This window comes from Mirounga angustirostris, unplaced genomic scaffold (genome assembly GCF_029215605.1).
Source record: "Mirounga angustirostris isolate CCGP_5_RB_7025 unplaced genomic scaffold, mMirAng1.0.hap1 SCAF_11, whole genome shotgun sequence".
In the NCBI taxonomy this organism is placed as follows: Eukaryota; Metazoa; Chordata; class Mammalia; order Carnivora; family Phocidae; genus Mirounga; species Mirounga angustirostris.
The window spans coordinates 89,027,265-89,039,577 of record NW_026991719.1 but is presented as its reverse complement, the minus strand read 5'-3'; the positions used below and the strand labels follow the sequence as shown (position 1 = coordinate 89,039,577).

The window sequence follows — 12,313 nt, the reverse complement described above, 5'->3', positions numbered from 1 at the left end:
GACAAAAGTACTCTTTATTTTATTTATTTTTTTAGAGAGGGACAGAAGGGCCGAGAGAGAATCCTCAAGCAGATTCCATGCCCAGTGCAGGGGCGTCACGGGGCTCGATATCAGGACCCTGAGATCATGGCCTGATTGGAAATCAAGAGTCAGAGGCTTGGGCGCCTGGGTGGCTCAGTCGTTAAGCGTCTGCCTTCGGCTCAGGTCATGATCCCAGGGTCCTGGGATCGAGTCCCACATCAGGCTCCCTGCTCGGCAGGAAGCCTGCTTCTCCCTCTCCCACTCCCCCTCTTGTGTTCCTGCTCTTGCTGTCTCTCTCTGTCAAATAAATAAATAAAATCTTAAAAAAAAAAAAAAGAGTCAGAGGCTTAACCGACTGAGCCATGCAGGCACCCCAACAAAAGTACTCTTTAATTACAAGTTCTTTTTCTTCCCGGTCCAATGGATTGACTTACGTGGTACACTGGGTCTGTCCTGTGTCTGTGTTTTAATTCCATGACTAGACACTAAATTTGTTGAGGGCAGGGATGATCATTCCTTCTATTTCATTTGTGTTAACCCTGTTATGGATGACAGTGCTCTGTATACTGCAGGTACCTAGTGAATTATATAGTTGACACATGATTACTTATTTCTGGTATTACAACAAGATCTCATAAAATAAACACGAAAAACTCGTTGTTTGAAGTCCTGAACTTTCTAGGTCAATCTCAAAAAAGGAAGTTCTTGACTGCCATAGTAATATTTGTAGGCATATTATAGGTAGGGGGGTGGGCCTTTTGGAAATTGGCTGAGTAATCCCACCTCGCCAGTAGTAACACGCAAGAGCTGTAGGTCTATGCTCTCCAACTGTGGGCCTCCGACCACGCATAGTGTCACCTGGGATACTTATTAAAAAATCAAATTTCTAAGACCCACTCAGATCCTAACCACAGTATCTGGAGGTTGTAGCTCCAGGCACCCATATATTTTTTTTAATTTTATTTTATTATGTTAGTCACCATTCATTACATCATTAGTTTTTGATGTAGTCATATTTTAACAAGCACCCGAGATGATTTGGATGCATACTAAAGCTTAAGAACGACTCTACTCTGTAATCTGAAGGGGTGACACACACACACGTGTAATTCTATGGGAAGATGGAAAACAGCAAGAGAAATGAAATGTCCACTACTAGCAGGAAGAGGAAGCTAGTCCTCCATTACTCATCAGGGAACTTGGAAGAATATTGGTGCTTTACTTCTTCTGGTGATACATTCTCGGCAGCTTGTCGTGGCTCATTTACAATTATGGTCTGTCCCTTTTGCAGTGCTGAGACAGTTCACCAGAATCTTACTTTAAACAGCAATTTCTTGAATCTCTTGGGACTGGTCTTTGTAGGGCTGGTTCCTAAGCTACGATTGTTGCCAGTGAAACGTCACAATGCTGCAAGGACTCCTCATCAGTTGTGGGCTCTCTGGCCACGACCCCACGGTGGAAAGGAAAGGCATCAAGTGAACCCCGCCCCCCCACCTGCATCCTTGTGATATTTCACGAACGGGAGGGAGCCGGGGGTCTTAACGCAGTGAGATGCGAGGTAAGAGGAACCGGGGGCAGTAGCTCAGGCTTGGAGGAGCAGGATGCCTTTAATCAAAGAATAGGATCTCCGTCTGATGAAAGAGTAGAAGTCCAAAGATGAGTATCTCTAAAGGGCAGCTGGAAGATGACCCGAGGGGAACTTTCCTCTCGGGCCCGAGTCCTAGGAAGCGAGCACAGGTGCGGGCGTGGGAGCGCTCCAAACCTCTCTGAAATCAGATAGGCGGTAGGCCCTTCCGAAAACACACTCGATAAGGTGACCGGCCGGCCCGCCCACCCAGCGGCTCAGAAGCCGGAGCGAGAGGCTGCGGCGAGGCCGCGAGGAGCCGTTAGGCGACTTGGCTCGCCCGCCGCGCCCCTCCTTCGCCCGGCGAAGCCCGCTGGGCCCCGCCTCCGCGGCTGACGTCCGGGGCGAGCGGAGGCGTGAGCGTGGGTGGGCCGAGACGTCGGCCGCCCGCGATTCGGCCGGCTCAGCCACACCACCGCGCGCCCCCGCTCCGCCCGCCCCTCCGGGTGCGTCTATTCCGGGCTCGCGCCGCGCCGCGCCGCGCCTCGTCCCGCCTCCGCCGGCCGTCCGGGTGCGCGCGCGTCGCTGCGGCTTTTTCTCCGGCCTCCGCGGCGCGCCCCTCCTCGCCCCAGTGCTAGCGGGCACGCGGCTCTTCCGCGGGCTTCCCGACTGCCAGGCGCCGGCAGGCTGCGAAGACACCGTGGGCCGCGTCTCCGGTGAGTAGCCCCAGCTGCTGACCCCTGCCGGAGTCGGCGCCCGAGTTCCGGGCGGCCCCGCCGTCCTACACCTGAGCCCCGCGGAGGTGGAGGGGACGTCCCAGTTCCCGGAATGGGCTCCCTTTCTCCTGGAGCCCGGCCCAGCTACCCGCCCGCCTGCCCCCCCCGCCCCGCCGGGGGGCCGGGAAGGTTCCCGGGGTCTCTGCATCTTCTCCGCTGAAGCCGGGCTTGCCTCTCTTCCTGCGGCCCACCGCCCCCCACCCCGCGAGGGCCAGAAGCATCCTCCCGACCGGGCTCCTGTGCTTTGCCGTGACCCTTTCCGAAGAAGCACCTCAAGTGCTCGCCAGACCTCCAGACGACCTTTAGGGCGCCCCTAGACCTCAGCACCATCTTGTCCCCTCCGGGTCGGTCTGGCTCCGAGGGCTAGGGGATCTCTCTGGCCCTGGCAGCAACCGCCCTTTGGATTTGAGGGATGCCCTGGCTTCCGCTATCCTTTTAGCTTCCGTATCTTTAGGTATGTTAGAAAACGACTGAATTCTAGCAGAAGCATGCTCGTATTTTTTCCTCTTCTTTCTATCTACATCCCTGTCCTCACGAATGCTGTATATTTAGCATTAGCTTTATTCACTTCCTCTTCCTCTCAGTTGCGTACCCTACAGAAATAATTGGGGCCGATGTCTATAGCACGTAGAAAAATCGAGGAGAATATGATTCATTGCCTAACCCCCATCAAGGGGTTACATATTTTAAATAGGACGTCATTTCTCCTCTGCACTCCAGCATCTCCTCCTTCAAAGGCATTTTTCCACCCTCTTGAAATGAATTTTGCTCTAGTGTCTCACCTTCAAAATAATCAGTCACTGCTCCAAGAAATGACGGTGAGATACAGAATAAGGGCAGAATAGCATTTGAAAAATGAATCCCTTTGACAGAGTAATAAGCAGTCTGCTTTATTGGTTAATGGCTCAATTGACGCCTCAGTTCATGTACAAAAATGAGGATGTTGGACTAGAGCACAAATAAGGTTCCTCTAGTGTTTTGATTCTAGGACTTCTAAATTCATGCTTAGTTCCATAGTGCTGCGTGATGGAGATTTAACCTAATTAAAGCCCCATTTCCCGGTAGTTGCTTGTCCCTTCAGTTTTTCTTGGATTTTGCCTGTAATAGTTGTAACTGTTCTTGATACATAAGGCTGTGTGCAAGTGGCGATTCAATTACCGTACCGTCAACGAGCATGTCAGTCAAGCTTTTTATGGCATAAGGCCTCTTCCTTGAATTGTAAAGTAGCTCTCTTTTTCACTTGGAGCCATAAAGTGTAAGACATGTAAGACTCCTGTTAGAATTAACAGCCTCGCCACCATTTAGGTGGAGGACGAAACAGTAGACCGTTAGTGTATATGCACCATAGGATAAAGTACCATTTTGTTCTGATATGGGAAGTAATGTGACACTTAAGAAATCTGTGGGAAGGTGTAATGCAACAATTAAAAGCTTTTCCCCTGAAAACCCTATTAAAAAAATAAGTGATTCAGATGAACATTTTTGTTTGTGTTTCAGGTAGGGGTGGGGTGGGTGGAGGAGAAAGGAGAGTCTTGCTCAATTCAGTAAGAGGAGAAATGAATTGGGGCTCTGGAGAGGCTCTGGATCCAGCTCTAGCTAATTGTATAACCCTGAACAACTCACTTAGCCTCTCTTCATTTTTGCATCTGTAAAAGTGCTGTGATGATTGGCAGAGTGAGCCATAAGCCCCCTAATTTGAATTCTTTGTTCTTCTACTGAAAAAAAATATATATATAATGAATCTGTATATGTGATTATATGACGTAAGTTGCATTAACGCTGTGCTGTAGGTTCTTAGTTATACCAGTTGTCTAGAATGTTCTTTTTCAAAGATCTGCATATGCTTGTTCCAGTGTATGTGTGCATAATTCTTAACTCATCCTTATCAAATGAGTGGAGACTATATGTGGAAGTCTATAAATTGGGAAGCATTTTACAAAAGTTGGGTATTGTTAACTTCTGCTTGCAAGTGAAATGTGTGCATACCACACTCTTTAAAAAAATGTTCGTGGGTTTTAGAAGTTTGAAAGTGAGTGTGTACATACTTCCTACTGCCCTGTAACTGTAACTGACTAGGAACTTTAAAGACTATGCTGGCATCTCATTCATTCATTTATCACTCATTGAGCTTATCTCGTTCTTTCAGCTGTCACTTATTTTGTGCCAGGCCACCAGGATATGATGGTTAAGAAGACCATCTTTATGACTTTATAGTTTGGGATGGTTATGGGAGGGTTGTGAAGAGATAGATGTATATAGTTTATTTTTATTAACAGCAACAACAGCATTCAGATCAGGGACATAAACAAAATCCTGCGGACCTCACAGCTCCATAGGGGAAGAGGAGATGATTGTATTAATTGTAGCCTGTAGCTTCTCTTCCTGGCATTCCTTTTCTCTCCCTTCCTTGACTTTCAATTCCTGAGACGGTAGCAAAAATAAAAGCTTTATTTTTCCACTCCTATCACTGGCTGGTGTTCTATACTCTTTTTCATTCTTTGTCTATTAACCGTTCATTTTGAGGTAGCTGTAGATTCTCATACAGTTCTAAGAAACAATACCCTTTATCTAATTTTCCCCAGTGGTAATATCTGCCTAGCTGTAGTATAATACCACAACAAAGAAATTGAGATAGATACAATTCATTCACCTGATTCAGAGATCACCAGTTATCCATGCATTCATTTGCCTGTGTGTATTTAGTTCTGTGCAGTGTTATCACATGGGTAAATGCATGTAACCACCTCCAGGGTAAAGATACAGTTGCATCACCACCAGGATCCCTGGTGTTGCCCTTTTATAGCCACAGCTATCTCCCTCCCTCGCTGATCCCTGGCAGCCACTAATCTGTTTTCCATGCCTATAATTTCATCATTTCAAGAATGCTATATAAATGGAATCATACAGTATGTAACTTTTGGAGATGGGCTTTTTTTCCCCCCTCCATTCAGGGTGGTTCCCTGGAGATTCTTGTAGGGAGTCTATCTTGTATCCAGTTAGTTCCTTTTCATTGCTGAGTCATATTTGGTGGTGTAGACATGCCCCTTTGCTGTGTCGTATTCCATGGTGTGGATATGCCCCAGTTTGTGTCACCGTTCACCGATTGAAGGACATCTGGTTGTTTCCTGGTTTTTGTTCTGAACCAATTATAAATAAAGCTTCTATGAACGATTGTGTACTGTTTTTTGTGTGAACACAAATTTCCATTTCTCTGGGGTAGAGGCCCAAGAGTGCCGTTGCTGGTGGTAAGGTAGTTGCATGTTTCATTTTAAAAGCAACTGCCAAACTGTTCTCCAGAGTGGCTGTACCATTTTGCGTTCTCGCCAGCAGTGTATGAAGGCTCTTCATCTTTGCAACATTTGCCGTTCTTATTATCTTCTGTTTTAGCCTTTCTGATTGGTGTCTAGTGATATCTTGTCACAGTTTTAATTTGCATTTCCTCAGTGGCTAATGATGTTGAACATCTTTTCATGTGCTGATTTGCCATCTCTGTATCCTCTTTGGTGAAATGTATGTTCATGTATTTTGTCCATTTTCTTGTTAGTTTTTTTTTTTTTTTTTTGTACTGTCGAGTTCTGAGAGTTCCTTATATATTCTAAATACTAGTCCTTTGTTAGGTACGTGGTTTGCAAATATATTCTCCCAGTCTGTAGCTTGTCTTTTCATCCTCTTCAGAGGGAGTTTCAAAGAACAAAAGTCTTTAATTTTGATGAGGTCCAGTTTATCAATTTTTCCTTTTATGGATGGTGCCTTTGGTGTCAAGGGGTCTTCTGTGCCTTTGTTATTTTATTCCTTGCTGTTCTGTATAACATTCAGTATTTCTGTAAGCAGTGGAACATTTTTTCATTTCAGTGATCCTAGAGCTCAAATGTGTTCCGTGAACAAGTGGTCTTGATGGCTTAGAGTGTGAATACATACTCACACGTGCTCTTGCTATATTAAAATGGCTGCCATCTTTTGTGCCTTGCAAATATAATTTCTGCCTTACTGGGCTGTGAAGTGTTAAAATTAATATTTTAAAATTAAGTAGATACGATGTGCCAAGGAGATTTTTGGTTTCACTTTCTAAATCAAAACTGTTTTGGCAAAACTGTATAGTTTTTTTGTTTTTTAATCAAGCTTTTTGGTAAGTGATCCAAAGAACAAATCTGTGTTCTCATTTGAAGTTTCCTTCTGTGTTTCGAGTAGTGAGGTCATGACTCTTGACGGTGTATTTAGTAGTAGTAATCAACTCAGTGTTGATTACCAGAATAAGGAATAAAAGACTGTTGAATTTGTACATCTAGGCTGTATTTTTGTTTTAGAGGAGTTACTTAGTGTTCATCTTCATTTTCTTTAAAAATTATTTTTTGAACAATGGATGTGTTTCTTTTATGAGAAGAACTTACAGGAAGAGGTTAGTGAATAATTTTGAGAGTATTCATTTCTATAAGATGGTACTGAAATTATTACTTGTCCCTTCAGTGTCACCATATTTGCTCAAATAAGTGTACGGCTAGGGTAGCGGGTTCCTATTGAATAAAGATCAATCACTGGTGTAAGGCAAGGGCTGGCAAAATACTGCTGGTGTTCAAATCCTGCCCACCGCCTGTTTTTGTAAATAAACTTCTCTTGGAACGCAGTCACATCCATTCATTTCTACATTGTCTGGCTGCATTCAAAATACAGTATCAGAGTCAAAACAGAGAATGTATGGCCCCCAAAGCCTATTTACTCTCTGGACCTTTCCAGACAAAGTTTACCCAGAGATAAAGCAACCTTATAAATTATTGAGTCCCTGTGTTCTAAAGGAAATTTAGCAAACTTTACTTTGACTTTTAGTACCTTTTATTTTATTTTATTTTATTTTATTTTATTTTATTGTACTTTTTAGTTACATTTCCATGGGAAGCTGTGGTTCAGAAGAGTGTATTCATTTTCTTTACTAAGTCTATAAGGCGCTGTGGTCTAGAAGCAGCAGTAAGGAATGGACGGAGGGTTGGGAAAGTGGATTTTGTTGTTGTTTTTCTTGTTAAGTGTGGGCTATTTCAGCGTGATGCAGATTTTCAGATACGGCAACTGATGAGATTCAGCAAGAGGTCTATGCATTTGTGATGTCCTTCGGAAATCCTAATTGTAAGCCAGGGCGCGAGTGATAGAGCCAGCTACAGCAGTGCTGTTGTCCCCTGCTCCCAGCACTGCTCCCAAACCTTTAAATACATAGTAGTCTAGGCCTAGCAAGCCGAACTCAGACTGTTGGTTTACTGTTTTGTTTGCGTAGCTTTCTTTTGTCAGTTCGAAGTTGACACTTTAGTTTTCTTAAATGCTCTATGGGTGATGTTGAAAATGGAAATTGAGTGAGGACAGTTGGCTCTACATTGGGAAAGAAATGGATTCCTGCCTCCCATCATATACAAAAAGAAATTAAGGATGTATTTAAAAAAATTTAGGTATATATTTTAAAAAAACTTCTGGAAAGCATAAGACAACCAGAGCAGAGTTAAAATGCAAGTGACAGGACTAGGGGGAAATGCCATTTACATATGCAATAGAAGCTTTAATTGACTTCTACCTAACTGACTCACCACATGACATGATGCCCTTTGTTTCCTTTGTAAAATGCACCGCACTGAACACTTGCTATTAGTAGGCTGGTCTCCAGTATGCTTGAGGACACACCATTGGAACAGATGCTTTTGTTACTTAACCTATAAAAATTTACAGATGAAATGATAAGATGTCTGGGATTTGCTTCAAATTTTATGGGGAATGGGGTGGAGGTGAGGAGTGCATAGAGATGTAAAAAAAAAAAAATTCACGTGTGAATAATTGTTGAAGCTGGAGTCAAGTCAGTATAACAAAACAAATCGAGTGTTTTGGAGAGTTGATGAAAACAAGTGACTACTGTCCAGTTAGGTGTGGGTAAGACGACAAAAGATTTGTTTGTTTGTTTGTTTGTTTTTTTAAAGATTTTATTTATTTATTTGACAGAGAGCGACACAGTGAGAGCAGGATCACAAGCAGGGGGAGAGGGAGAGGGAGAGGGAGAAACAGGCTTCCCGCGGAGCAGGGAGACCGATGCGGGGCTCGATCCCAGGACCCTGGGATCATGCCAGAGCCAAAGGCAGATGCTTAACGACTGAGCCACCCAGGCGCCCCTAGATTTGTATAAAATAAGGGAAAAATCTAAAGTTTTCTTCACTCACAGTGCTTTGTGTCTTTTAAGTTATTTGAAGTTATACATTTTCTAAGAATTCAGTTTAAATTTCTTCATAGTCAGTGGGCCTGGAGTTAAAGAAAAAGGTCTTCTTGTCCTCTTGGCCCTCTATCAAAAGTTTGAGGAATGTGTGTACATTTACTACTGATGAAATGAAGTTAAAATGAAATGTTTGTCATGTGCATATTTCTTATGATTGTTTACCTTAATTGACCTTTTCAATGAACTTATCAACTGTTCCAAATAACATTAGGTAAAAAGGCTTCTACTATATACTCTGGTTTCTCTTCAGATCACATAAATCTTTCACCTTTTACTAAAAAAGACTTCTATATAATATCCATGATATATATAAAGAGCTCCTACAAATCAATAAGAAAAAGGCACACATTAGAGAAAGTAGCAGAGGGTTATGAATTGGCATTTCCCAGAAAAAGAAAGAAAAATGATGAGTAAGAAGAAAGATGCTTAAGTCCCGTCTAGTAATTAGGGAAATGAAAACCATTTTTCACCAAATACATTGGCAAAACTAAATATAACATCCCCTTTTAGCAAAGAAATGGGTACTATCATACATTGTTACTGAGAGTGCAGATTGTACAGCTTCTTGATAAAAAAATACCCACATCCTCTCATTTTAAAATGTATGTATGTTTTGACCCAGCAATACTGTTAGGAAACTAGGGAAATACCTGCACATGTGTATGAAGATACATATAAGGTTTCACTATAGTGAAACTGGTCATAACAGTGAAACCTTCAGAGCATCCTGAATGTCCATCAATAGGGGAATTATTTAAATAATAATATGCTGTTTTATGGAATACCATAGGGCTATTAAAAGACACCCTCAGATAGACCTATATAAACTGACAAAGGTGTTCCAAAGTTCACTGTTAAAGGAGGGAGGTTCGGAAGGAGGGAGTCAGCCCTGTCCACATACCACGATTCCACTCACCTAAAAACAACAGCGGACCCTTACTATGTGCATGGATAATACAAAAAGGTCTGATTGATACATACCATCTCTGGGGGAAAAGGGAGTGTTGTTAAAGGAAGGCAGTAGAAGGCATACTTTAATTTTTTACCCTGTACAATTCCATGGTGAGTTTCTAAATTTCTGATTACTATTTTGACAGTGATTATACAGATGAATAGTCTGACATATTTACACCCTGGAGGATGCGTCACTCCGATCCTGATATTGTGCATTATACGATGACACTCTGCTAGAAATGCAGTGCCTTGTGTTTAGTGAGCACTCCGGGACTTTTTTGGTAATTTCTCCCTTAGTTAAAGTACTAGTTGTATCTTTTAGATTTTCTACACTAAAAATATAAGTATAAAGAAGTATAAAGGCACTGTAATTCCATACCCAGAGAGATCTATTGCCAACTTTTGGGTATATATGTTTGTGCACACATATCTGCGTACACACATGTAGGGGCACTTGCATGCACACATACGCACGCATATGCACATGTGCAAACATGTATCTTTCTACAAAAATGGGTTCTTACTCTATATACCGATTTGTAACTTGGCTTCCTTCAACTTGGCATTATATTGTGAGCATCTTTCAGGATTGGTAACTATGAATAAGTGAAAAAAACCTCTTGGTGGGAAAGGAAAAACACTGCTATGTAAATACAGTGTTCTAGTTAAAATAACTGGTTTCTAGGACAAACTATAATCTTACAAAAAAAAAGTCATGGTCACCAAAAGTGAATAACTGAGGAATTTAAAAATTCTCAATGTTGAATCAGTTCAGTTCTGTTTTGAATTTAACTATGAGCATGTTCTTTAAATTGTAGTTACTAGTAATGATGGGTAAGTGCAATATATCACAATGTCATTAGCAATCTGTTTTGGATTGAGGTTTTGTTTTGTTTTGTTTTGTTTAGAGGGGGAAAGAGGGTTGAGGGACAGAGGGAGATGGAGAGAGAGACTCTTAAGCAGGCTCCACACCCAGCATGGAGCCCAACTCGGGGCTCCGTCTCCCAACCCTGAGATCATGACCCGAGCCGAAATCAAGAGTCAGATGCTTAACCAACTGGGCTACCCAGGCACCCCAAGGAGTTTGATTTTGACAAGGACTTTAAAACAACTTGAACAGTTACTTTGATTCAGAGAAAAAACAACAGTTCTAATTTTTGGTAGAGGTGTAGGCATATTTGTATTCTCTTACAAGTTATAAAAGTGAAGAAAATCTAGGTTTTCTGTAGCAACATGAATCTTTGTCTATGATATCTCCATCTGTAGTATATAAAACTGAATATTAGAACTGTGTTGGAGGGTCAAGTTTGATTTGGGCAAGTACATATGCATTCTGCTCTCATGTCATCTAGAGGCATTTTTTTTTTAAAGTTTATTTAAATAATCTCTGCACCCAGCGTGGGGCTTGAACCCACAACCCCAAGATCAAGAGTCGCAGGCTCTTCCAACTGAACCAGGCACAAGTCTGTCTAGAAGAATTTATTAAGTACATCCATTGAAGGTTCATTATAACCTCTTCCGGGTTTATGCTGTGAACTTAGAGGTGAAAATTTTACCTTACTTTACATTACACTGAATACTTTTTGATACTTTAACTTTTTTTTTTTTTTAAAGATTTTATTTGTTTGACAGAGAGAGACACAGCGAGAGAGGGAACACAAGCAGGGGGACTGGGAGAGGGAGAAGCAGGCTTCCTGCTGAGCAGAAAGCCCGATGGCGTGGCTCGATCCCAGGACCCTCGGGACCATGACCTGAGCTGAAGGCAGACGCTTAACGACTGAGCCACCCAGGTGCCCCAATACTTTAACTATTTTTAATGAATTCAATAGAGTACCAAAAGAGTCTACCTTGCAGACAGTGGTATGAATGTGAAGGCACATGGTAGCTGCTTGTGTTTTTGCTATGGCAATTGAAACAGTGTCCCTGTTCTCCAACGCTGTGCATCTCGGGTTTTTTGGGAACTGATTTCGCAATACGAGGGTTTTTCTCTCATAGGTGCTGTCAAGGGAGCGGATTTTGTGGAGGAGCCAGGATAGAGGTTCTGTATTTCCCACTTGATTAATGAGAGGGGCATGAGGTGTTGAAAACATTACTGGTAGATTCTAGTGGTTGTAAGGTGAATGCAGTGGAAGGCCTGGTGAAATACCTGGTTTCTCTTAGGTATTCTGTGTACTGCCTTGAATATATGGTTAAAGGATTTAAATACGATTAAAAAAAGCAGTGATAGGGTTTCAAAGGACTATTCTCCTGGAGGTACGCAAGTGAGGAGTCATCAAAGAAAATCTGGAGAAATGAGCAGAGCTGCTGCCGTTGAGATGGGGATCATTCACTATGCTCAGAATATGTTAGTCATTTCTGCTTCTCAGATGAACTGAAAGCTCAACATTTTCCTCAGTCAGGAAACAGGAACTTGGTGAATGAGCTTAAAATTCAGCTGTGGCTTTGAAAACTGAAGAGAAGAGAGAGTTAGCACTAATATCTCATGGGATGAATCCAAATAAAAGATGCTATGTTCCACATGACCACTGCAGATACGGAGAAGTTGCTTAAAAGAATAGTTGAAAAATCCTAACTTGACCGAGGGATCGAACTGGACAGAACTAGCTATAAACAATTGTCAGATGAATGTGTTTTAGGCAAACAGAGCAGAAAAGAGAAAAGCAGGCTGAGGAAAATGGCATTCTTCTACCTGGAACCACAGAACCTTCAGGATTTGGTCAATTGCAAGGTTGGTCTAGGATGGTTTGAAGTGTTTGGTAA

At 42.4% G+C, this 12,313-nt stretch overlaps 1 protein-coding gene across 4 annotated transcripts in view; it reads left to right on the top strand.

The window, feature by feature from the left end:
* The first annotated feature begins 2,098 nt into the window (after window positions 1-2,098).
* The window catches only part of ACSL4 (acyl-CoA synthetase long chain family member 4), an 83,013-nt gene continuing 72,798 nt past the window's right edge, over window positions 2,099-12,313 (top strand). For 2 of the 4 annotated variants that reach the window (XM_054508916.2, XM_045881471.3), the window contains exon 1: window positions 2,099-2,301. The gene's annotated coding sequence lies outside the window, so the exon portion shown is untranslated. The remainder of the gene's footprint in view (window positions 2,302-12,313) is intronic. The other 2 variants (XM_045881485.3, XM_045881477.3) reach the window with 2 other exon arrangements.